Here is a 27,777-nt window from a genome sequence, read left to right as displayed (position 1 = left end):
CAGCAAAGAACAGGCAGTGTCTGAACAGTTGTTAATGGCTAGTACTTTGGTTTTGGTAGCATGGTATTATATAAAGAATCTTCATCGAAGACACATTTTCCTTGTGCTTTTAAAGCAAAAAATCGGAGGACGAGACCCGCTGCGATGGCGTAGAACCGGAGGTTTCCTTGAGCCCCACTTCTCACAGAGGGGTCCATGAGATTGTGTGAAATATATATCAGAACAGAACATTTCAACAAACGTTAACATCGCCATCAAGTGCATATGCATGTATGCGGCATCGTTCTTTAAACTATTCGGGAGAGGAAGGGAGTATGTTTTCCCCACGGTCTATGATGGCTCTTGGTCAGTTCTTAGGATATCTTTCTTGACAAGCTATATGTAATTGTTGTGTATTTTCAAATGGACAAAGCAAATCGTCGAAAATATATGATAGAACAATATATATAATTGAAAAATAATATAATTCAAAGAATTTTAAGAACTCTAGTATATTAACTGTCTATCCACTCGTGAGTTAGCAATAAGTTTACGGGCGCCGAAATCGGCGGTTTGATTCCTGACAAAATATTACTCAAATAGCCTACTGTATAGTTTTGCGCTGAAACAAGAACATACTCTGACTTGTATACAAAATTCCTCAAGTCGACCTTAGGATAGTGCGGTTATTTGTGTGCTTGGATTGTACATCAGTGAGATAAGTGTTGGCGGCCATTGCGCAAAAGCTCCCTCCGTTCTATGACACCGTGGATGTCTATAAGAGTGATTATCATATCACATTATTCGATCAAACAAGAACTGGCAGCGAGTTCCATTAACTAGAAATTTTTTATCTAATGTGTCATTTCCGAATTAAGTGCAGCTAATTTTATGTAGCTTTGTGCTATAAATTCTGCCATCAAGTCGAATTTTATTGCACAACAAAACTTTTCATATACTGAAATCGCACCTGTCCATTGTCGACAATAAAGTGTCTTACTGGTTTAGATAGCTTGGATAAATTATTCCTTCAAGTAATTGATTGAGAGTCAGAGGACTGGTGTTCAAGTGTTTAAAAAACACATACATAGGGTATTTTAGGTTAATATAGTATTTTGTATGAAAAACAAGAAAAAAATAGTAGGTAAGCTGGATAACCATGATGATTTAATCTCGTCGGAGACTGAATGTTTCCAAACCCTGAGTAACATCTAGGTACATCAACAATATATATTTCCCTAAATATCCAGAAGCTCCCATCACTTCTATCAGTTCATGACCGACAAAAACATAAAACACATTTCACGCAGTAGTAGAGACCAAAGCGACAGGTGTTTTTCAATTCCAAATTCCATTCATTTCTTCCCGGCAGTTCAGCGGTAAGTTTCCTGACTTACATCCCTAATATTTGTTGTTAGATTTCCCGCGGTATGCGGAGCGCAGATGGTTTGTTGTGAAGATTTACACTGATACAACATTAGTATATTTTAAATTCATATAGAAAATCGTTACGTTGTTGATACACGCAGGCACGAAACGAGGCAAGTACATAATACGCAACAAAATTCAAATATCGTTAGCGAAAAACAAATAAAGATGTTACTCATTTGTTCTCATTCCAACTGATTCTCCACTTAAGTCGTATTTTGTTATTTGCCTGAAGTGGGCATATACTAAGGTTAGACGGCTATTTTAAATTATATATATATACATTTAATCACACTATCTGTTTCTAGTATTTGTAAATGAATAGTGAACACTATTTGCTCACGATAGAATTCACATAACTCGTGATCGAAACGGTATTAGCTATTTTCAGAATGTTTTCCAAAAATTGTAAGATCACATTGTTAATATGGTTTAATATGAAATATAATTGGTTTTAAGATAATGTTACTCAATATTTGGCTTAAGGAAGTAATAAGTTTAGAATAACCTGGATTGTAATGACAACCAACATTTTTCCTATTATTTGACTTATTAACGTATAAATTAACAACTCATTTATTTTATAAAGCCACCACTATAGGCACTGTAGTTTGATATTAAAACAGATTTCAAATACATAACTTGATTAAAATGCTAACCATAGCAATTCAGGATACGTCTATATATTATCAAATTTAAGCTAAAATCGTTGCTCGTTTTACAACCTTTTCCCTTCGTGAAATATTTAACAATAATTGAGGATTTAATTACTCTCGGTAAGAAAACTATAACCGGTTGGTCAACAATGAAAACCGAGGCTCCTGGGAAAACATGGTCGTGAAGGTTCTTTCCAACCGGAAGATCCACTAGAGTTAGTATCTGAAAATATGGACAAAACTATATCAATAAAAAGCAAATATTTAATGTGACACAAGTTATTTAATAACAAAATTATCAACAACGTATAAGTTAATCCCAGTTGTGAACAGTTCCTGTTCACATGGCAGATAAATAATGGCTTTTTTCTTCTTTTTTTTTTTAATAAGAGTTTGATTTGTCTGTAGGGACTGGGCGTGACAAGATTTTTAGGGCGTCGGATTGTGGTTCGTGGATATATTGTTCGCCCCCATAACAACAAAACATCGCGATCCACACTTTAGGGCCTCGGTTGCAGAGAGAAAATAATTAAACCTATATTTGCATCAAATTTATGTTTATCTGTATACTGTCAATATTCAATTACAATAGACCTAAATACTGTGTTTGGATGCTGTTGACTGAATAAAACAGTGTTGTTTTTTTTAATTTCTCGCAAAGCTACACGAGTGCTATCTGCGCTAGCCATCCTTAATTTAGCAGTGTAAGACTAGAGTAAAGGCAACTAGTCATCACCACCCACCGTCAACTCTTGGGCTACTCTTTTGACCTCACATTATAACGCCCCCACGGCTAAAAGGAGGGCATATCTGGTGTGACGAGGACTCGAACCCGCTACCCCTATATTACGACTCGAACGCTCTAACCATCTAGGCATGCACGGTCTGCAATGTTCTATTAAAATATGTCGCATGTTCCACCTTAAATAAATCACTTCGTTATGCCAATAAACTGTTGTTTGCCTATTCATATCAATTTAATGAACAGCTAGAAACAAACCAAACCAGCTTCATCTATGATTTTCATTGCTCTTTTAGAATTAAAGTCCACTAATACAGTGGAACCTCTCTAAGCGGCCATCTCTCAGATTCGGTCACTCCTTGAAAGCGGTCATTCAATCACAGTCCCTTTTTTGTTTACATAATCCCTAATTATGTACAGTGGAACCCCTCTAATCAGGCCAGTTTGTCTCAGTCCCGAAGGTGGCTGCTTTAAAGGGGTTTCTCTGTAGTGATGTAACTTTATTAGCACGGATAAGGAGCATTAAATAAGTTATATCATATACAGTTAATATTACGTCTTCAATTCGATAATACTTAGTTCATTGCAATTCGCTATTCACCATCTGGATAAGTTTTAAATTACAATAAACATTTTATTTTGATTTACGTAACAATAACTGAACCTGCCTCAAACTTATTCTACTACAAACTATACATACACCATGATATTCTAGGTGTCTTTTTGCCCCAATTCCTGACAACATCAAAAGTTGTGGTGAGTTTACGGTGCCAGCGCAGAGAACGACTTCCTTTCTTGCAAAGACCGCGTGCGTGATTCTAAATTTGTCTAAGTCACCGCTCGTGCTCGCAACTTGTCATCGAAATTTAGCTAGAAGAGTAATAGTATTGTAAAAAACCTTTCAAGAATAAAATTTAAAGTGTAGAACAATTTCTTACCTTGGTGACGAACGCAAATGTAACAATATCAAGGTTAGGCCGTCTACTTGCTGGTCTCAGTTACTTCTTTGCCGTATTGCATCGTGCTCCTCTTCGGGTTGTTCTTTGTGGGATGGCAAACCCTCCAGGACCACAGTTGAAAATTTTTAATATCTTTGTAAAACATGTATTTAAGTTAAAGAATAGGAAAACTTGCAAATGAACGATATAATAAATAGTTGTATCATCCTTTACAGAAATTTGAGTGATACAAAACACAATGATTTCATGACAAAAAAAATACGTATTTGTTTATTAATTTAAAACATATTAACGGGCAAAATTTTTAAATTACTAAAGTTCCGAAATTTTGTAAAAAAGAATTAATGGACGAAATGAATTTTGAAAAAGAAAAGGATGGTACAATAATTGTAACAATACGGTTTCTTACGAAGTTATACAGGTTTTTCGCAAATATTCTATTTCTTTTTTATTTCATTTCGTCTTTTAATTATTCTTTGCAAAATGATGGAAATTTAGCAATCTTTGTACCTAATATTTTACCTTGTTTAATATTATGGGCAAATGTGTCATATTGCTTCCATAACACAAACTGTCCTTTGGATAGGCGTCACTTTCTCTGAAACTGTAAAACTTGTTGAAAAAAAATACAATAATTACATACCTTATGTTTAGATTTATAATTTTAACTTCAATACACGGGTTAGACTTAGCATTGAGTATTTAATTTCAAAACACGTGGATTAAGTGTTGAGAGATTCATTTAACTGATATTTGTTTTTTGTTTTGGTTCTTCTTATAGCAAAGCCACATCGGGCCATCTGCTCAGCCCACCGAGGGGAATCGAATCCCTAATTTTAGCGTTGTAAATCCGGAGACATACCGCTGTACTAGCGGGGGGCTGATATTATTAGAACAGTGTCTTTGATCCAACAGTTTTACATTGATGCTTATGAAAGAGAATTAAATGAAGTTTCAGACAATCTTTCCACAAATTAATAAACATCTGGCATCAGAAAATCCTCTACATTTTGATCTATGACTACCTTACAAAAATTATAATAGACACGAACGTTACTTAATGAGAATAATAAAGTAATAAATTAAGATAAATAAAAAAATATATTCGTATTTGGCATGTCGTACATTTATCGGCACCTACAGAAAGAAAGTGCATTGATTCCAAGCTTTAAAGAAGTAATTCCTGGGTTGAGACTTTCATGAAGCTCTGCATTATCAAACCACCTAAATAACTGTTATGAGATGCAATGATATTTAGATACAGTAAACATCACAAACTCGGCAAGAAGCCATTTAGAGTTTGCTTCAATTACAGACGACCCTTGATAAGTAAAAAACAAACTCTTTACTGTATACAAGAACATTTCAATAAAAACCAACTTTTATGCTAACGCAGAAATTGATCTTGACATATTTTATGTAGAACATAAGGTAAAAAAATTAATGCACATGCTATTGATCTGTGGTGAAGTTCTATAAAAACGATTAGTTTCAGCTTCCGTGAAAAATTTTTTATTGTTTTCCGTTAATGTACGACTTTGAATCAACCAAATATGCTAAACATTCTAATAACGATTAAAATCAAGATGGGCCCAGATTATGGGTACTTATGTACCCAGGCCCTGAAAAGAGGTCCGTTACCCTGTATTACTTTCACTCATGCTGCAACCACATCTATCTGTTTCCTTACTCTGCTCAATTTCTCCCCTTCACAATAGTGCTCCTTCCTCCTTTTCCCCTCCAGCTCATCTGGTCTCCTTTACAGCAACATCCCAATAACCCCAAGTCAAACACCAGAAATCTGTCAAGACTCAAAGCAACCAAATGTTTATCCTACTCTTCTTAATGACGGGGAGGGGGGGGTCATGTGCGGGGCTGAAGAGAAACAGAAGTTTCTGAGCGTCCCAGGTTTGCCTTAGGGGTCTCCCCTAAGGTCTTTAAAACCTAAACTACTACCAAGTTTAAAATAATAAATGGCCAGATGGTTAAAGCACTCGACTAGTATGCTGAGGGTCACGGGTTCGAATCCTTGTCGCATGAAACATGCTTGTTGCTCTTTCCGCCGTGGGTGCGTTATAATGTTACGGTCAATCAATCCCACCATTCGTTGGCAAAAAAGTAGCCCAAGAGTTGGCGGTGGGTGGTGACGACTAGCTACCTTTTTTCTAATCTTATACTGCTAAATTAGTGAAGGCAAACGCAGGTAGCCGTGGTGTAACTTTGCGCGAAGTTAAAAAAACAAACAAACTCAAAATAAATTAAGGCTGACTTGACGAGTATGAAGATATTTATTTAATTCATCCCATTAGAACAGTATTTTAGTCAAAACATTGTACTTATAAATAATGCTAGAATGGTTTGATTTTTGTATTTTGCACAAAGTTACACGAGGGCTATTTGCGCTAGCAGACCTTAATTTAGCAGCGTAAGACTAGCGGAGTGTTAGCTAATCATCCATCACCACCCCAACGCTATCTCTTGGGCTACTCTTTTACCAACGAATAGTGGCATTAATCATAACTTTATAACTTCCCCACGACTGAAAGAGCGAGCATGTTTAGTGTAAAGGGGATTCGAACCCGCGATCTTTAGATCACAAGACCAGACCATGCTAGAAGACTGTGATATGTTACGTATTATAATTTATTTCGGACAAGTTTCCGATTTATCATATTATACTATTTCAAATAACCGTAAATTTGAATTTAGAAGTTAATTATATATTAATATGTATCAAATTTACGATATTTGCTAACAAAATTGTACACACAACTTTCTTTTTTAACACAAATATACAGTTATTACAAATAATGGTTTATATAAAAGAGTTATCCAAATTTGCAAACAATACTGAATTTGATATCCAGTCTAGAACTGAATATTTTATCAATAGTCCAAGTCAACGACGAGCAAATTAATTCTGAGTTTATATTGTTACATATCGCTTTAGCTAAATAGCTTGATTGGCCTCGCACGTTTGACTTTTACCGGCGAAAATTTTAATGTCCTCATAGAAATAATAACTGAAGTTGAACGGTTTGTAAGGTTCGAAATTTATAAACGTTCATGATCCACTTCTGTAGTTTTTTGATTAATAGGCGTTAATTACAATTGTAGTTTCTGAGGCGTTACTGACCAATAATAAAACTCCTATTTTCCTTTCGGCATGTCAGTTTTTATATACCCATCACACGAGACTATAGAACATTCACTAAAGTGCATTTGGCAACAATACTGTCAGTCACTAATATTACACACACACCTAGTACTTTGTTTATTCTTACGCTCAAGAACCTTCTATAGATTTTGAGAACAGGCGGGACTTACGCAATACACAGTCAAGAATATACGTCACATACAAAAAACTATACAGACAAAACCTTAGGCACTAAAATAAATATACAACAGTAAATCTATTACAGATAAATGAATTATAGATAAAAATTTATCTAAATCGATAAATTTGTCTATTTACAGATAAATATATCATGATCAGATAATATGATCAAAAAAAATTTTTGCACTGAAACTGATATCTTGAAAAGTTATAACTCTTATAAATATGTTTCCACCGGTTGTTTTATAGACTAAAAACAGCAACAACGAAAGCAAAACAAAATGTTTTCATTAGGTGAATGAAGTAATTGACTTAATTAATATGATAGAGTGATAATCTTACCATGTTGTTACAGTTATGAAAAAACATAAAACACATATGCATTTAACTTTTTTTTTTTCTATAATTGCATACTCTATACTGACCATTTAGAAGCTGTTCCTGTAACTTGCCAGACTGTCTAAATCCATTAAGGTCGATGTTAGGATAGCCAAAGGTTTTTCCAGCTTTAATAAATGCATATGCTAAAGGCATGACATGAGATGGAGTGGATACAGTGAGGTAGCCTCCTCTCCCATGAAATCTTGTATATAAAAATATACGAGTACAAAAATATGAGGGTTATATTGCATGAAGTACTATTGACATACATTAGATATGTTTTATTAATGCTGAAAATAAGATGATATCTTCCTGTAAAGGTGCTTTCACAACTTTAAGTGAAATAACATAGTTAGCACTAAAAGATAAACATCTGTTATACGAAGGTTGTTATGTAACTAGAAACACAATTTCAAACCTTTACGACTGCAAGAATATATGTGAGTACAATGGTATTGTGGTGTTAGTGCAGGCTGGAGTACATATGACGGCAAATCAACTAAACTTGCTTCGTTGTGGTACTAATGTTTATACGATTCAAACATATCATTACAAAAATATCTAAAACATACGGAATTATATACCAATGTTGCGGACAAACGTGAAACAAAATCACAGTAACAATCAGTCAGGAAATGTGGCACCTTTCATGAAGCTGAGGATGTCGTTTGGGTGTTAACTGATACAGCACACTTATTTTCAATCCTCCTTAAAGCTAATTCTATTGAATTATTTTCATTTCTACTACTGCTTAATGGTAATTGTTGTTTGGAATATAATTAAATAATATATGTGTAAAAACGGCTGGTGTGATTTGAGAAAATTTTTTTATGTAGAGGAGCGAACAACGTTTTGACCTTCTTCGATCATCGTCAGGTCCACAAAGAAAGAAAGAGGTAAGTGACCGACAGCTGATTGCATGTTTGAAGGGGGTTGTGTAACTGAGTGTAGGAATGTAGAGGGCGTGCTTAGATGTTTGATTATATTTATTAATATAGGTATAAAGATGTTCCTTTGTATTGGTTAATTTTGGGCTTGAGTTGTTGTATAAGTAAGGCTTCTTTGATTTTGCGTTTGTTTCTTTATTTAGTATTTGGGTGTTTTCTATGGTTTCTATGTTGTGTTTATTTGATTTACAGTGTTCGAAAACGTGGGTAGGTGACTTTTGTGTTCTTTGAATCTGGTTTCCATTTTTTTACTTGTTTCTCCAATATAGAAGTCGTGGCAGTTATCACATTGTATTTTATAAATAATGTTGGTGTGGTGTTTGTCAGTATAGTTTTTACATAGTATAGATCTTAGTTTTGTGCCTGGTTTTTGAATATATTTGGTATTAACTGGAATGTCATATTTTGTTACTAGTTTTTGCCAAATTTTGGTTATTATTTACTGATGTCGGGAATACATGGTATGCAGCCGTATATGGTTTCGTGAGTTTTTGATTCGTGAGATATATTTACTTTTGTTGGTTGATTTTGCTTTTTGTCTAGGTGTGTGCGTATAATGTTTTCTACGGTTTGTGGAGGAAACTTATTGATATTGATGAAGTATTGTTTTATTTTGTCTAATTCGTCGTTAATTTTATCTGGTGAGCATAGTTCTATGGCTGTGTTTATTTGGTTTCTTAGTATGTTGAGTTTTTGTTTTGTTTCATGTGCTGAGTCCCAAGAAATATATAGTCCAGTATGGGTGATTTTTCGGTGGATTTCTGTTTTGAATTGTGTGTCGGTTCATGTAATTTTGAGGTTAAAAAATGATATTTAATTGCTTTTTTCCTGTTCACATGTGAAGTTAATGTTGGAATGTTTAGAGTTAATGTGATTGAAAAATTAAGTGTGTGTTCTGTAGATGTGAATCCCGCAATCGTGTCGTCTTCGTATCTGTACCAGTATAGTGGTGGATGTAATGCTGTGTTAATTGCTTGTGTTTCAACTTGTGTCATAAAAATATTGGCTAGAACTAGTGATACTGGGTTGCCCATGCTTAAGCCATTTGTTTGTATATACTTGTGTTTGTTGAACATGAAGTTTGTCTTCATTGTGGTGAATTCTATGAGGGTTGCTGATTGGTTGCTGGGAATGTCTATTGATGGGTTAGGGTCTCGGATATAGAGTTCCAAGGCTATCTTGCAGGCTTCAGCGGTCGGGACTTCTGTAAAGAGGGATATAACATCGAAACTGGCCATTAAGGCTTTATGATTAAGTTGATTAAGATTAGACTTGAATTTAAAAGAGTCTTTGATGAATGAGCTGGCTGATGTTACATATTTGGAGAATGCCCATGTTATGTACTTATCAAGATTGTAATTAAACGATTCATATGTGGACATTATTGGTCGTAATGGACAATCTGGTTTATAAGGTTTGGGGATGCCGTATATTTGGGGTGTGCGTGAGTCGGTCTTGCGTAGGCAGGAATAAAGTGTTTTTGAAATTGCGTTGGCTTTTTTTCATTTTTAGTAGTATTTTGTTTAGTTGCGTTTCGTGTGTCTTTGTTTGATTTGTGTGTATTGGTTTAAATTTGTTTGTGCCTGATAAAATGTTTTTCAGTTTTTTGGGTGTGTTCATTTGTATTCATTATGATTATAGCGTTTTCTTTATTCGCTTCTGGAATTTCTGTTTTTGTCTTGTTTTAGGTTTTTAATGGTATCATGTCTCATTTTGTAAGACTGTTTTTTAGTTTTTGTTTTGTGATATTATGTTGATAGTTTTGTGAGAAAATTCTTTAAAAAGATCCTTTAAGATATTGTTTTTAGGTTTTTTGGAAAATATAAATTTTTAATTATTTATAAAACACAAAAACCAGACACAAAACTGAGGTCTATACTATGTAAAAACTACACTGACAAACACCACACTAACATTATTTATAAAATACAATGTGATAACTGCCATGACTTCTATATTGGAGAAACAAGTAGAAAAATGGAAACCAGATTCAAAGAACAAAGAAAGTCACCTTCACACGTTTTTCAACACTGCAAGTCAAATAAACACAACATAACCATAGGAAACACTCAAATACTAAATAAAGAAACAAACATAAACAAACGCAAAATCAAAGAAGCCTTACTTATACAACAAATTAAGCCCAAAATAAACAAATACAAAGAAACACCTTTATACCTATATTAATAAATATAATGAAACATCTAATCACGCCCTCTATATTCCTACACTCAATTACACAACCGCCTTCAAACATGTGGTCAGCTATCGGTCAGTTACCTCTTTCTTTCATTGTGAACCTGACGATGACCGAAGGAGGTCGAAAGGTTGTTTGCTCCACCACATAAAAAAAATTCTCAACTCAAATCAGCCGTTTTTATTATATATATATATTATATATATTTTTTTCTACAAGTGGGTTCTCACGGATAATTAAATAATATGAAAGGAAACTTAACCTACCATTATTTGCCAATGAAGCGTCTCTGTTGTCTTCTGCTTTTAAAAAATAAGGAAAGACATCATTCCAACCCCAGCCGTAGGCGCCATGCTCTCGTTCCCAGCTGTCGTAGTCTCGTCGATTACTTCGAATATATAACATGTAGTTTAAAACTCGAGTCGCCTAACACTCTACCCTGAGTCCCTTTTCTTAAAGAATAAAACTGTATATAAATACTGTGTACTTTAACACTTGAAAAAAATCAAATAACTTAAATTGTTGGTCTACCGGATATAATTTATACAAAGAAATCAAAGTAAATTTGTTCTGGATTTAGAATTTTCATGGACTGTATCTATATAAATTGAGGTCGCTTCGGTTTCTATGCTGAATATCGTCCACCTCTTTCCTCTTATTAAATCTCCTCCAAATATCACGTTATTCAACGTATTTTAAGCATTTATTTTAATTATTATAAAATATTCGTACTCTGATACCGCGTTTAAATACCTTCTAGCCAATTACGGAGACACCAGTATACTGATAAAGCTCGAATTCAATTACTTCTGTAACTGTTCCAAAGGGGATTCGTACACGAAAACAGGACAGTTAAGGGTGTTATCTGAGTACAGGTGTAACGTTTGGTCCGATTAGCTCATGAGTGAAGGTATAAGCATAGTTTTAAATATGACTCCCTAGAAACACAAAATAAAATGCCATATTTGGATTTAGGGCCACAGAGAACAACTCCTAGACTTCCCCTCATGGCTGGATGACATTCTGGGAGCCTTTTAGCTCCCTCAGTGCTCCTTAAAGGACTAAAGATAACGACATATAAATAAGGACACTCCAAGAGCCACTCCAAAAGCCTGCCAAGTTTGGTCCTGCTTGAAGAAAAACAGGAACAAACAATGTTTTGAAAAGTACAAGTGGAGTTTGTAGACAAACAAACAAATTTATTAACACTAATGCGAATGAAGACCGGATGACGTTCCTGAATGCACGTTGTAACCTTCGTAAATTAGTTTCAATGTAAGTCGAGTTGTTTTTACCTCATTCGTAATTACGGTTGTAGGGCGGGTTTACATTTTTTAAAAATGTGATCGAAACTTAAACAAGCAAAACACTTAAGAAAGACTGGCTTAGCTCAACATGGATTTATAAAAACAATGTCTTGGTGTATCAAACAAACATTTGGTTTACTTTTCAGCTGTGATAAAATAATTATAAGACTACTTCCAATGCATTTTTGTCTTTGTATTTTCGTTCTTTACCAGACTGGATATTGTAAAATTCATTTTATAATATTTTAACTGCAACGATTCGTGGTGAAGTGTAAACTTTTTCTGGATACTGACTAGTCATGTATGGCATACTGTTAACCATTCTTCATATTTCTTTAAAGAACTATTTGATGAAATGCATTAGGAATATTTAACACAAATATGTATGACCTCTTGTCGGAAAGAGTAATAGTTATTTTAATAGACTTCTTTATTAAAGTAGAATATTTATTTGTTTACTATTGCTTGTACTCTCAGAGATTGCAAAATATGTTTTATGAGTTGACACGCACGTTAAGTTTAATTTTAGTTACAGCTAAATTTCTCATAGATTCATATCTACTTTTAATCTTTCTATAAAAAAATCACTTCAATAAAATAATCTAGCATTAAGCATTGAGTTTACTACATTGTGGTATGCACACCTATCATGCGTTTCTCACCCAACTACTAGTTAATACACACTTTTTTTTCAAAATTTCTCTTCATGTCGTCTCTGATGCCATGAACAAGTAAATATGTGATTAATAGCAATTTGTGAGAGCAGTGCCTACATGTTCTGTAACTTATAAAATAATAAACAGTAGAAAGACTCAAGCAAAAAAAAGGGTCATGACATTTCTAAGTTCTTTATATACCTTAATATTGGGGTACGGTAACATTGTTTGTAGCACTATAAGAAGAGTTTGTATTGTTCAGTTGAAACATTACTCAAAATAGCATTCCCAAAATATATTCCGCAATTCAAACTATCTAATGGAAATTTCGTGGTCAGGGTACTCAATTAATATTATAATTTTTTTCAAGCCTATCATATCTTTCGGCCCAGCATGGCTAGGTGGTTAAGGTGATCAACTCATGATCTGATGGTCGGGGGTTTGAATCCTCGTCACACCAAACATGCTTGCCCTTTTAGTCCTGGAACGTTATAGTGTAACGGTCAATCCCACTATTCGTTGGTAAAAGTGTAGCCCTAGAGTTTGTGATAACTAGTTGCCTTTCTTTTAGACTTACACTGCTAAATTTGGGGCAGCTAGAGCAGATAACCCTCGTGTGGCTTTGCGTGAAATTCAAAACAAACCAAACCCATATCTTTCATTCAAAATTTAAGTATATCACACGATGAAATCCTTGGGATGGTGGGAAATGTTGTATCGTGTTTGAAATATATTTATCTCTATATAGTACAAGCTACAAGTTCTGTTTTGTTGTTCATTTTAATTTAAATTGAAAAAATAAAAAGAATCTTATTAAACATAATGATATTGAATGTAAATAACGTCAATAATTTATTTCGTAGCCCAAACATATTAGTTGCTGCAATCATTAGCTTTATATGAATCATCCAAAAGAACTGTTATAGAAAACAATTTTTTTAAACAGTTTTTTGCAACATACACTTTAACAACCGGCTAACAATCCTAATCCTAGCCATATATTGTTCACCTACAAAAGACATCGACCTTAACTTCTTACAGAAATGAGTTAATCGTTATCCAAAACCAATTATCATAGGGGACTTTAATTCCCCACACACAGAACTAAGAGGAAACAGAAATTCACATAGAGGGTCAGTTATAAAAAACTTTCTTTCTATAAACAACATGCACCTAATAAACGACAATACTCCTACACACTTTTCAGTTGCCAACGGCTCATACGACGTACTCGATTTCATCAGAGTTCCCAAGGATATAGTAAACAGAATCTCTAACTTTAGTGTACATGATGAAATTACCAGTGACCATTTCCCCATTTCCTGCATGATTCACCCACTGCGAGGTACATGACTCCCTCAGTGTAAACATACACTAAAACAAATTGGCTCATTTTTAACGCTTCACTAGATTCCTATCTACTACACTTAATTCATGCTAACAACAAAACAGAATTAGACAACTATGTTAATCAAGTTACAGAAGCCATACATAAAGCTATCAACAACACAATCCCTAAAACAAAGAAAAAAAAAACACTCATATAACACTGGGGAACACTTTTTCAGTAACTTTGAGTTGCATTGGATATTTTAACTGATTCTGAAGGAGTTTTAGGCGCTGATTTCAAATCTGAAATTAGTTTTTCTCTACAAGCTCTAGTTTGTATGCAATTTGAGGTTAATGAAATTGTACAAATGTGAACTTGCGTAAACCATGTATAAGCATTTTCACGTCCATTTTTTGAACAGCCACCTTGATAAGTTCCCTGACAACCTGGGGGCTGTGAGTGACGAACAAGGAGAACGATTCCACCAAGACCTAAAGGTCATGGAAGAACGCTACCAAGGGCGCTGGGACAAAAGTATGATGGCTGACTACTGTTGGAGCATTAAACGAGATTGTCCAGATGAAGTGTACAAACGCAAAAGTTACAAACGCAAATTCATACCTGAATAAAATACACAAACAAATTGATAAGCTATTTCTATAATTTCCTATAATAACGAAACATTAAAAAATAAATAAAAATGTCAAATTGCATAAAATCTGTAGCTTGCAGACAAAAACCAACTTCAGATTTGAAATCAACACACTCAAATTGACTATAGAAAGGTCTTTTTTTAAATGCAACAAGATGAGTGTTCCCCAGTGTTATCAATGGATTCTAACACCGGAAATTCATGCACTGATAATCGCCCCCCAGTGGCTCAGCGGTATGTCTGTGGACTTGCAACGCTAAAAACCGGGTTTCGATACCCGTGGTGGGCAGAGCACAGATACCACATTGTGTAGCTTTGTGCTTAATTCAAAACAACAACGCACTAATAATCGAACGCAGGCAGTTAAGACGAACATACTTTATAACACGTGATCCGACCATCAAAATATAGTTTAACAGAACAAATGCAAAAATTAAACAACAGATTAAAATAGCAAAAGAAATAAATTGGTATGACTTTTGTAGCTTTGAAAAAAACAAGAACAATCCAAAAGAATTTTAGAAAAAATTCAAGAGTATTTCTTCCGACAAAAACACAAATTACTTACTTCAACACATCACACACAACAACATAATCGCAAAGACTCGGAAAAAGCCGACCTATTAGCCGACTTCTACGAATCCTCCTTCAGCAACCTAAATTCAGTCGATTTTAACATATAACACCAACAACATGTTAACAACTACGTACACACAAATCAATCTTCATTCACACCACAATTCCCTGGCGAGACATTAGAAAACTACTCAAGTTCAATCAATAGGAAAATTAGTATCACTGAACTCAAAATTAACATTAAAAACTTGAAAAACACTTCCCCCGGACACGACCAAATACCAAACATTATTCTCACAAAATACTCTAGTCTCCTATTACAACACCTCACAAACATCATGAACATCTCATTAACAACTGGTTATTACCCCGACACATGGAAAAAAGCCATCATCACCACGATTCCAAAGAAACAAACAAACAAGACAAATCCAGATAATTTTCGTCCTATCAGTCTGTCAAGTTGCCTTGGCAAACTGATGGAGAAAATTCTCTCAAATGGTCTTCTTCACTTCTGTGAAACAAATAATATTCTTCCGGAATCTCAAAATGCCTCCAGGAAAAACAGACAAACAATAGATCACCTCACACGACTCACTGAATCAGTCTACAAAGCTTTTAATAACAATCAGGTAACCATAGGTGTATTTTTAGATGTTAAAAAACATTTGACAGCGGTTGGCACAACGCCATTAAGCATAAATTAACACATCTGAAAATAAATCCCATTATTATCAAATGGATATCAAATTTCGTTTGTTTGTTTGTTTTGGAATTTCGCACAAAGCTACTCGAGGGCTATCTGTGCTAGCCGTCCCTAATTTAGCAGTGTAAGACTAGAGGAAAGGCAGCTAGTCATCACCACCCACCGCCAACACTTGGGCTACTCTTTTACGAATAAATAGTGGGATTGACCGTCACATTATAACGCCCCCACGGCTGAAAGGGGAAGCATGTTTGGCGCGACCGGGATGCGAACCCGCGACCCTCAGATTACGAGTCGCACGCCTTAATACGCTTGGCCATGCCGGGCCATCAAACTCCCTAACAGATAGAACAGCCCAGGTAAAAGTCAATAAAACTGATAAAACAAAAACTCACGCAGATATTCTTAAATAAACCATTGCATATTAGCGCTACAAAGGCGTTTAATTCTATATACATTTACAAAAAGTTAACAACATTCAACGCAACCCCGCCATTAAACATATCAATATTAATGTTTGTTTGTTTTTTAATTTCACGCAAAGCTACACGAGGGCTATCTGCGCTAGCCGTCCCTAATTTAACAGTGTAAGGCTAGATGGAAGGGAGCTAGTCATCATTACCCACCGCCAATTCTTGGGCTACTCTTTTACCAACGAATGGTAGGATTGATCGTCACATTATAACGCTCCCACGGCTGAAAGGGCAAGCATGTTTGATGCGACGAGTATTTGAACTAAGGCTGCGACGATTACGGACTTTTGTAACCGGTTAATCTTTGCCTCGTAGCCGAACCGTAACCGGTTAATCGTGTAATCGTCACAGCCCTAGAAATTTGCGCGTGACGGCCGCACAGAACGTTAACAAAAACTCTTAAAGGCTTTCAACAACAACGAAAATTCAACCAAACAAAAAGGCAAGCAGTTCGTAAAATCGCGATAGGCAAACATACCAATGTCAAGGTCAAATAATGGAATATTTACATGCAAATGTCGATAATCGTATTGTTTTCCCTCGTTTATTTTTCTCGAAAAAAAATCTTAGATTAACCGGTTAGGAGCAGTAACCGAACCGTAACCGGTTAATCGTGTAATCGTCACAGCCCTAATTTGAACCCGCGACCCTCAGATGACGAGTCGAGCGCCTTAGCCCACCTGGCCATGCCGGGCCCGATATTAATGAATTATATACCATTTACTTAATCAACTGTTATATATAGTATAAAAACCTTTCACGTAATATAAAAATAAAATTTGATAGCCTAAAGTTTAATGGTAGTTAAAAGCAAAGAATCCTTTCATAGAAGTATCCTTAGAATTTAGTAGAAAATTAATTTATATTAATAAAAGGGTATTTGTTTTAAGTTGGATAAAGCAAGTATTTTGGTTATCTTGGATCTAAGATCAATCGATAATAACATCTGTACATTAGAATAATTATGGTAAAAACGTTTTTTATGTGATTCTTTCCTAGACTTCAACCACCTAAAACAAATATCCTTACTGCAATGTCTATTACGTATTTATAGGTAGTTATTAATGACACTGTAAATAAAAGATTGCGCAGGCTCATAAATCGGCTTTTGTTTTAAATATACTAATTACTAGCTTTATTTACAACTTATAAATTTGTAGTGCTCATACTAAAAATAAAGTGTGTGTAAAATAAAAGATATAAATCTCTTCATCCGTAACAACAAATGGTATGTTAGTCAAGTGCATGTTTATTATCTACAACAAATAGTATGTTAGTCAAGTGCATGTTTATTATCTACAACAAATGGTATGTTAGTCAAGTGCATGTTTATTATCTACAACAAATGGTATGTTAGTCAAGTGCATGTTTATTATCTACAACAAATGGTATGTTAGTCAAGTGCATGTTTATTATCTACAACAAATACAATTTTACTCCACCAGTCACTTCAATTCTCTTTGACAATATCGTTCAAGTAAATTTCTATTGCCGACCATATATGTTAATAAATCCGAGGAATTACTTTTTATTCTAAAGCTTTTACTGTAGTAAAGGAATATTAATTGAGTTCCAGAAACACCTCAGTTCGATCAATCCTACAATAAAATTCATTTTAGAAGTTGAAGATAAGGGTTGTTTAAATTTTTCAGATGGTTCTTTAAAAGAGAAAGTGGCTTTCTGTATACTTTTGTGTACAGGAAGCCATTCTCAGTTGCCTCACGTGAAATCGTGTCATCCATGGTCACAAAAAACTCATTTTTGTTTTTTATTCATAGGGCTATTAATGTTTCGTCATATGATGAGTTTTTTATGTTATAATAAACAAAATTTGAAAGGTAGCAATTTATAGAGAAGAGCAACCTCAAATCATGTGAAAAATGTATAATGAATATTATAACAAACTTCAAATTTCTGGAGGTACTAAATTGCATACAACAAAAATGGAAGACAAGAAAATGATATGTTTGCTCTACGTTTAACTATACACAATAAAAATGGGTAATGTGATTAAGAGATATATGAAACGCCAAGTAACAGTCACTTCTCAACTAAAATTGAGTCATATAACAGATTGTTTGAAAGATAAAATTGAATTGAGGGATAAATGTAATATATGTGTATAAAATTTCATGTACTTGTATTCGACAGACGAGTAAGAACTTAAAATTTAGAGCATCAAAATGCAGTGGACAAATTAAAAACGGGTGAATCGGCTTTGGCAAACGTGGCAAATTCTACACATGTTATTGACTGGGACAGTATAAAAATACTTAAATAGGTTGCCAGAACTTTAAATATGTATATATTGTAAAGTTGTTTCTTCTGGGTGATTGTCAAGTGATGAAAAACTTCCTAGTTCCCTGACTTTGGTAGCCACGAAACTTTCGGGTAATCTGGGGTATAATTCACAGGAATTTTGGCATCACCTATCGTTTTTATTCATTATCTCATTTTTACGAGTTTAGCAGTCATTTACATTTTCCTTTTGATACTGCCTTAGACCCTAGTTCCTGTACTCTCATAATGGCTGGACATGATTTACGTTGAATACTAGAGTTTACTGTTCGCGTGCCCATACTATACCAGTTGCTAGTCCAATCATCTCTTGCTGCTACTGTTACTTATTATCTATTTTCATAACTCGTGAACTGTTTTTAGTGGCATTTAGAAACGTTCAGAATGAAATAATATATTGAAAAAATATATAATTTAATAACATGTATCTCAGGACGGCTGGTATGGGTATTAACACTTTTACTAATAAAGTAGTAGATGACATAAGAAGGTCGAAACGTTGTTCTCTGCGTTATTGGTAAAAGTGTTAATACCCATACCAGCCGTCCTGAGATACATTTTTACTTGAAGTAGGTTTCTCGTTATCACGAATAGCATGCATTTGTTAGGAAATTCTGTTAACTCAATAATGTAACAAATGTACATGTATGTAACAAGTGAGACCGAGAGAGCTAGTTGCTAGAATTGAGTTTCCACAAGTTACAAAAAAAAATGTATTTAAAATTCCAAGAAGACAGTCGTGTGTGTAGTGTAGTGAAAATACAGACCACCTACTAAAACAATTTATGTTTGAAATAAAGAAACTAATATAACAATGTATAAGACCTTATTCACAAATTCCAATATTTTTCCACAATATCATTTCAACTCCAACATTATTCTAGAAAGTTCTGCATCAAAATCATCAAATTTATCATCCTGCGCACGTAATTGTTTACTAATTAAATTTTCTAATAAAGTCATTAACTCGGACACTACATTGAATAAATTAGCCATTAAGCTATTACGTAAAAGACACTCGAACATAGTTTAGTTTTTATTTAATTTAGTCATCCTGGTTATAACTTCTTTAAAATATATTTCAACCGGCTATAAATCTTACTAGATCTACATCAGAGTTATTTTTTATCATTGTATTATTTTCACACATTATCCATTACATATTTTTAGACTAGCGAAAATAGCATTAAATACTCACAAAGAGTTTCTGTGTTGAAGATTCTGGAATGACTGCCATTCTTCTGCTTAATCTGACTCAGGAACTGGTGTAGGTCTCATGAAATGTATTTTCCTGTGTCATTACGATTTATCAAGTAGCATTGCATATCCAATCTACAAGTAGGTCCTTGGTCTAACTAATTTAATTATGCCGATTCATCGAACAAAAACCAGTTTTGGACACTAGAAATGGTTATAAGCTGTTAACAGGTTGTCTACCTACACATTTCTTCTTTTTTATCATTTCACTTCAGTAATTAATGCAGGTAACCTACATTTTTCTGTACCCTTTCTCTTTGCTATGATCGCTTCTGTGTATACAGACAAGACGAACCACTGATAATTGTTAATAATGTCATAATGTTGAAATGTGCCTTATTCATCTTACGTATTTACATTTTATTCTTCATACAATTGTTTGTTTGTTTTCTACAAAGCGTCTATTATACTCTTGTTAATGTGTAGTTCCTAGTGCAATTGTCAGTTATGTATGGCGTGTATAGAAAAGTCAGTTTGTTCTACTAGAAGCATTTGTAGTTTCGATAAAATGCCTCATATGCTTCACAAAACTTTCAACTAAGTAAATGTCGCGAGTTGCACTGATAGTTTTGATAGTTGTACCGTAAAAGCCATCAAATGTAAAGAAAAAATTATGGGTAAAACAGTGCTGGTCAACTAAATGGGTGTGCCTCCCAGTGGCTCAGCTGTATGTCTGCGGACTTACAACGCTAAAAACCGGGTTTCGATACCCATGGTAGGCAGAGCGCAGACAGCCCATTGTGTAGCTTCGTGCTTAATTAAAAAACAACAACTAAATGTGTGAATACAAAAACGAAAATTATAAAAGATTCATTAATTATCTGCAAGTTCTTTCATTATATAGTTAATAACCTTCACACTGAAATACTGCTACTGAAGCATACACTTTACTGAGGATTGTTTAGAAACGTGAGCACTAATCTTTTATTTTGATTTATTCAGGATAAACTCTAGATAAGCTGTCTTCCCTGTTAAAAAAAGGGAGAGATGATCTTATCTCCTGGTGGTGGTGTCCATGAGTTGTATATAAACTTTGGATAAATGATTTGAAATACACACAAAGTTATACGAGAGCTATCTGTGCTCACTGTCCCTATTGTAGAAGTAATATACCAGAGGAAAAGCATCTAGTTAACATTACCTACCGCTAACTCTTGGGCTACTCTTTTACCAACGAATAGGGGGGATTGATCGTACCATTATAACGTACCCATGGCTGAAAAGATAAGCATGTTTGGTAATGGGGATTCAAACCCACTATATTCATATTGCAAATCAACTGCCTTAACCACCTAGCCACGATAAATAATAGAAAAAATTGTTTTGCTAGATAGAAGCAGCAGAGGTGATAGAAAACTGGATAGGGTAAATCATTTGTACTTGTACTCCACAATTACATGACATAATAAACATTGTACTTGTACTCCACATTTACATGGCACAGTTAATATTCTACTTGTACTCCACAGTTACATGGCACAATAAACATTGTACTTGTACTCCACAGTTACATGGTACAGTAAACGTTGTACTTGCGCTCAACAATTACATGGTACAGTAAACACTATCCGTTTTATCATCTCTTTTGCAAAAAAAGCAAGAAAAACTGTATAATGAATAAAGTTGTTAAATTTATTTATATTAAAAGAATGCACTACGAAAAGAATTATTTCTACTTCTTCTCTCAACATCGTGCAGATTAAAGCCACGTTTTTGAATGGTTTGAGCATTATTTTACAGTAGGTCTTTGTGCATGTGCTACATCGTTTAAGAGCAAGAAGATGCAAAAAACGTATATCTATTTAGGTGTCTAGAATGTGTGCCGTAATATTTTCAAAAGCCACATTCCATAGCAGGTTTTTTACGTGGCCTACTTCGTGATTAACATTAAAGTTAAAATATAAGACGCCTCAAATAATTACGTTTAACAAACTAATACCAGTGTTATTACATCACTCAAACACTGGAAAAACAAAGTGATTCACCTAACATAAATGTTTAAAATAATTCCTGATTTTTTAAATTCTGTTTTAAACCTATTACATGATGTCATTGGAACTTTTCTTTCATTTGGTAGCCCTATAGATAAGATCCAATAAATCGAGTGATAGCATGAAAGTGATTATTTGTTTATTAAAGGTTTCTTGACAGAAAACTTTGTTCCCCGCTGGTACAGCGGTAAGTCTACGAAACTACAACGCAGGTATTCGAATCTCCTTGGTGGACTCAGCAGATAGCTCAATGTGGCTTTGCTATAAGAAAAACTGACACACAGAAAACTTTAGGAATACATCTTGAATGAGTATTTATTACGGTGCGATCGTCTAGCAAATATGATTATAATATTAAACGCAAAAATTCAAAACAGATCTACATTTAAATTAGAAATTTACGTAAAACTGTTAAAGTACTGCCCACTTCCGTAGTTTCGTCTATTGAGAAGCAATAGTTTTCAGAAATATTTCCTACAGAAGACGTACTTGACTTAAACTCATTCCCACATTTTTTTTTCTTTAAATACACTCATCTCCTTCTGTAAGATCTGTCTAGTGTATGTCTTCAGCTGTTTTCCGTGCTGCTATCCATACTTCCAGATAAGGACAGCAAAATAAGCCCAACAATTTTCAAAACAAACCCAATTTAGAACATTATCATTAAACAGGGAAGATTACAAACCCACTTCCACATTTCTGTATATTAAAATACAAAAGAAGTTAAGTTGTATATCTACTACAAGACAACATATGTAGTGGTTATGAAACATCAACTGTCATAAATTTAGTTCAATGTATGTATACGAGCAAAATTATCAAACTTCACATTGTACGGGAAACCCCGTCTGTTGATCTCAAAACTTCACATTGTAGGGGAAACCCCGCCTGTTGATCTCAAAACTTCACATTGTAGGGGAAACCCCGCCTGTTGATCTCAAAACTTCACATTGTAGGGGAAATCCCGCCTGTTGATCTCAAAACTTCACATTGTAGGGGAAATCCCGCCTGTTGATCTCAAAACTTCACATTGTAGGAGAAACCCCGTCTGTTGATCTCAAAACTTCACATTGTAGGGGAAACCCCGCCTGTTGATCTCAAAACTTCACATTGTAGGGGAAACTCCGCCTGTTGATCTCAGCGTTATACAGGGGTTTGTAAAAATACATTCTGAATAATTCTTAATCAGATTACTTCCTACAATACTCAAAAATACACTTTAATCATAATTTCTAACTCAATGAACAATAAACTAATTTAGTGTTAGGACAATGAAATCAATATTTTTTTCTTAATTCCAAAACCAATAGTATTTATAAATTCAGCAAAATGGAAAGAGTGAAATGTTTAATCAATTTTCCGAGGACTTAATTTAGAATATACTTTGGGGATAAAACTTTGAATGAAGTAACCAGATAATGAACTCTGATTCGATGGTTTATGCTTTTTTTCCAGGCGATAGTTCATTCCACAATTTTATGCGTCTTAATTAAAACCATTCAAGACCTTAATTAATAATATGTATTTTATTCTTCTGATAATTTCACTCATTCATGATTTATTTACAAAAAAATGATATTTTGTCACAAACTTATTTTGAAGCTAGAATTACATTACTCCCCTAGCTATCTGACTTTTATTCAGTATGTTATTTTTACTGTATCCTCGTTCGTTATATCAATAATCTTTATTTATTTCTGTGTTTGTTACAGAATTCTACGCAAAACTACATTATGGTTACTTGCATATAGCCGTCTCTAATTTTGATTTATAGATGAGCTAGAAAGACGAAAACTACTCAACAGCACCCACCGCCAACTTTTTGGCTACTCTCTTGTGGACGAATGGTGTGATTTGACCGTTACTCTTCTAGCAGACCCACATCTTGAAAACTCGAAGCACCTTTTTCTAGCAACATGACTTGAAACATAAATATTTAATTTCATAGTCAAGGCATGCTATTTTCTAGCCCGATCTTTCGTCATTATGGCCGTAAGACGTGATGAAAAAAAATGAAAAAAAGGAGTCGTCTTTGAATCCTTTGTTGACTAGATGTACTTGATGGGTTATGAATAACTTTTGAGTAATGTTATGAGTATGGCTTTGTTTGTTTGTTTTGGAATTTCGCACAAAGCTACTCGAGGGCTATCTGTGCTAGCCGTCCCTAATTTAGCAGTGTAAGACTAGAGGGAAGGCAGCTAGTCATCACCACCCACCGCCAACTCTTGGGCTACTCTTTTACCAACGAATAGTGGGATTGACCGTCACATTATACACCCCCACGGCTGGGAGGGGCAAGCATGTTTAGCGCGACGCGGGCGCGAACCCGCGACCCTCGGATTACGAGTCGCACGCCTTACGCGCTTGGCCATGCCAGGCCTATGAGTATGGCTACTCATACCTTGACAAACTCAACGTAATTACTATTATTAACTCAGAATCTAAAACCAGTGCCACAAATCTATAACTCAGGCACCAAGTTTAAATATAACATTTTTTTTTTACATTCCTACACTGCAACTTGTATCCTAATATTTACTTGTCTGACATATATTTGCTTCACCTTTTGTTTTTGTCTTTCACGCCTGTTTACAGTCCATTAAAACTTATAGTTCAAAAATAGTCTGATTAATGGAAGGGTTTGCTGTGTAAACGCTTTAGGGTTGTGGAAAAAAATAATCATTTTATCAAGAATTATGGACGTTCACCCTATGATAACTTCTGAGTTTATTTTAAGACTAAACTTTTAGCTATGGTTTTAAAATTTCGTGTTATGCGCGGATAAACAAGTTTTAATCCAGCACTGACGTTTCGTGAGAATGACGGAGATAACAAGATTAAGTAGAATAACATATTCAACAGACTGCCATTGTGGATTATATGATTCATTAATTCTTCATTGTTCAAAAAACCGATTTTGAAAACTTCAAATTGTAATGGAACTGGCAGACGTATTAAAGTTTTCATGATCGTAATTAGCAAGTTTTGAATTTTTATAAACTCTCAGATACAAAGATATTTTATAAGCGAAAAACTAGAAAACAAAGATACAAATATGCGTAATTTTCATTCAAACGTAGTTCATTTTAGGATATTTTTTAACTTTCATATTAAGATCCTTATTAAATCGAATCATAACGATTATATTGTTCTTCATCTTCAATATTCTCTTACCATTATTTAATGTAATAATATACATCTATATATATGTAAGCCTATTGATTGTCTATATATAAATATCAGAAGTGTGACTATATGTATATATGTACACCTAATGATTATCTATATATAAATATCAGAAGCGTGATTATATACATATATGTGTGTACACCTAATGATTGTCTATATATAAGTATCAATAGTTTGATTATATGTATATATGTACACCTGATGATTATCTATTTTTCTAATATCAGAAGTGTGATGTATATAATCAGTGATGTCGAGAAACCCACTTGTTGACAAATTTATATGCAAAAACGGTATATAGGTATAAACCAATATAAAGGAACGCCTTTATACCTATATTAATATAATAAATAAATAAAATTATATATTCAAACATCTAACACCGCCCTCTACATTCCGACACTCATTTACACAACCCCTTTCAAGCATGTGGTCAGCTTCCGGTCAGTTACCTCTTTCTTTGTGAACCTGACGATGACCGAAGAAGGTCGATACGTTGTTCGCTCTTCTATGTAAAATATTTTCTCAACCCAAACGAGCCGTTTTTGCATATAAATTTCTGTGATGTATATATATGTAAAAGTCATATCAATAGTTTGTAACTTGGAAGAATTTAAATTGTAAATGATAGAAGATGAAATCTAAAATTTAAACCAAACTAACAGTAAAATTTTCAAGTTTACAAAACGTAGAGCTGGCAAGGTGAATGCCAGAGTTAACGATCATTTTCGACAACCAACAGAAGAGCCTTTTGTCAGGGTGACGGAGATCTATAATCCAATGTCAAAAAATTAGTTGCGGTGGGAGAAAAAATGGGAAAACCATGAGAATACTCACTTTCACAATACAGGCGTTGAATAGTCTACCTATCCCATGCTCAAGCTGAAAAGTAAATCATATCATGTTGATGTGTGCGTAGCTGCATGATTAGTCTCTTGGCATTTTATCTATGTTTATTTGCAATGTAGGTTTTATAGTGTTGTTTTGTGAGGCGCACTCGAAAGCTTATGGAGGGCAAAGGTTATAGTGCTTCAGTTTCAGATTTGTGATAATACTTACTTTCCAATTCTGTGATTTTTTTCTCTTAATAAAGACAAGTTACTTGTTTTGTGTATGGAACTAACTGAAGTACAGAGTGGACGCCTTAGGGTTAATATGATGATTGTATTATGTTGTAGTTGTAAATTTCTAAGAATGTTATCAGACAAGTTAAATATGACTTCGTATCCGTATTCCAGTAACGGTCATATATAAACTTTATATATGTTTAATATCGTGTTGAAGTTACTTTTATCAGCTGTAAGTTGTTCACTAATCGAATGTTTTTTACATAAGACAAAAGTCTACAGATTTCGATACTCACTACTAATATAGGTAAAACTACTGCTAAATTTACAATATTTAACATCAACTTGCTCTGATTTATATAATTGCTAAAAATTCATTTCATAACATGTTCACTTGGTTAACTTTGACATCATAACATATAAAACCTATCTTATATGCAAAAACGGCTCGTTTGGGTTGAGAAAATATTTTACATAGAAGAGCGAACAACGTTTCGACCTTATTTGGTCATCGTCAGGTTCACCTGACTATAAAAACCCAAACTAGCCGTTTTTGCATATATATTTCTCTACAAGTGGGTTTTCTCGACATCACTGATTAAAACCTATCTTGTAATCGTTGTCATACTAAAACTTCTATACATATACATTACAAAAAATACAGTTTAACAAGTACTAACTGATGATATAGTCTCTGTCCACTTTCCTCATAGTATGAATGATGCCGTTCGTGAACATTTGGAATAAATTGAATAATCCTAAAGGCAATAGAGCTAGTAGAATGGTCAACAGTTCTACCATTTTTCATTTACTTGTCTTTGTCTTATTAATATTGTAGATCATAAATTTACTTGTAATTCCAGTTGGTTAATTTGTCTTCGTTTATGTGTAATCCACGTAATGTACTGTCAGGTGAACGTTTTATTGTATTAACCAAACAATTATCTTGTCACATGACATTAACTTTCACAGTCTGGTCCAATCATTAAAGAGTCATTTCTGCAAGTAATTTTTATGAACTTTGGCTAAAATTAAAATAGTATCCAGCACTCAGCCGTGCTAAGCATGCGAAAAGACACAAAGGGTTTTAATTTGCATAATAGATAGATGGTACATGTAATATATCAAAGCAACCAATTTTATCCTTCTATATTAAAAATTTTATAATTTATTATTGAAAAATTATAAGCTCCTAATAAAGACAATATGGGTATTTGAATCAGGCTTTAGGACAAAGGTTCTGGCGAAATGTTTGGCAAACATGCAATAGGAATAAGGAAAAGTGTATTATACTAATTACTGAAAATGGGGCATCGCACATGTCAATCAGAATAGTGTATAACCACAGATTAAATAAATAATCGTTATTCCTTTCCTAATGGGGCCCGGCATGGCCTAGCGCGTTAAGGCGTGCGCTTCGTAATCTGAGGGTCGCGGGTTCGCGCCCGAGTCGCGCCAAACATGCTCGCCCTCCCAGCCGTGGGGGCGTTATAATGTTACGGTCAATCCCCCTATTCGTTGGTAAAAGAGTAGCCCAAGAGTTGGCGGTGGGTGGTGATGACTAGCTGCCTTCCCTCTAGTCTTACACTGCAAAATTAGGGACGGCTAGCACAGATAGCCCTCGAGTAGCTTTGTGCGAAATTCCAAAA

The 27,777-nt window shown here is 34.3% G+C and overlaps 1 protein-coding gene and 1 long non-coding RNA gene across 6 annotated transcripts in view; one reads left to right on the top strand and one right to left on the bottom strand.

Moving 5' to 3' along the window:
• LOC143232817 (ras-related C3 botulinum toxin substrate 1-like) overlaps positions 1 to 986 on the top strand; it is a 40,977-nt gene extending 39,991 nt beyond the window's left edge. The window contains exon 7 of the transcript XR_013017779.1: positions 4 to 986. The gene's annotated coding sequence lies outside the window, so the exon portion shown is untranslated. The remainder of the gene's footprint in view (positions 1 to 3) is intronic.
• A 996-nt stretch (positions 987 to 1,982) lies between these two features.
• Positions 1,983 to 25,990, bottom strand: LOC143232819 (uncharacterized). Of its 5 annotated transcripts, none has more exons than XR_013017782.1 (5): positions 25,899 to 25,990; positions 10,893 to 11,014; positions 7,527 to 7,684; positions 3,744 to 3,896; positions 1,983 to 2,286 (listed from the first exon to the last, which is right to left on the bottom strand). It is a non-coding gene; the product is annotated as an uncharacterized LOC143232819 (long non-coding RNA). The 5 variants fall into 5 exon arrangements; XR_013017783.1 differs by lacking the exon at positions 25,899 to 25,990 and adding an exon at positions 19,823 to 20,001 and having other exon boundaries at positions 4,287 to 7,684; positions 10,893 to 11,078; XR_013017784.1 differs by lacking the exon at positions 25,899 to 25,990 and adding an exon at positions 19,823 to 20,001 and having other exon boundaries at positions 3,744 to 3,865; positions 4,287 to 7,684; positions 10,893 to 11,078.
• Between the last annotated feature and the right edge of the window lie 1,787 nt (positions 25,991 to 27,777).

This window comes from Tachypleus tridentatus, chromosome 11 (assembly GCF_004210375.1).
Source record: "Tachypleus tridentatus isolate NWPU-2018 chromosome 11, ASM421037v1, whole genome shotgun sequence".
NCBI classification, from domain to species: Eukaryota; Metazoa; Arthropoda; class Merostomata; order Xiphosura; family Limulidae; genus Tachypleus; species Tachypleus tridentatus.
The sequence above is the reverse complement of the archived record's forward strand: the minus strand, read 5'-3'. Positions and strand labels throughout refer to the sequence as shown.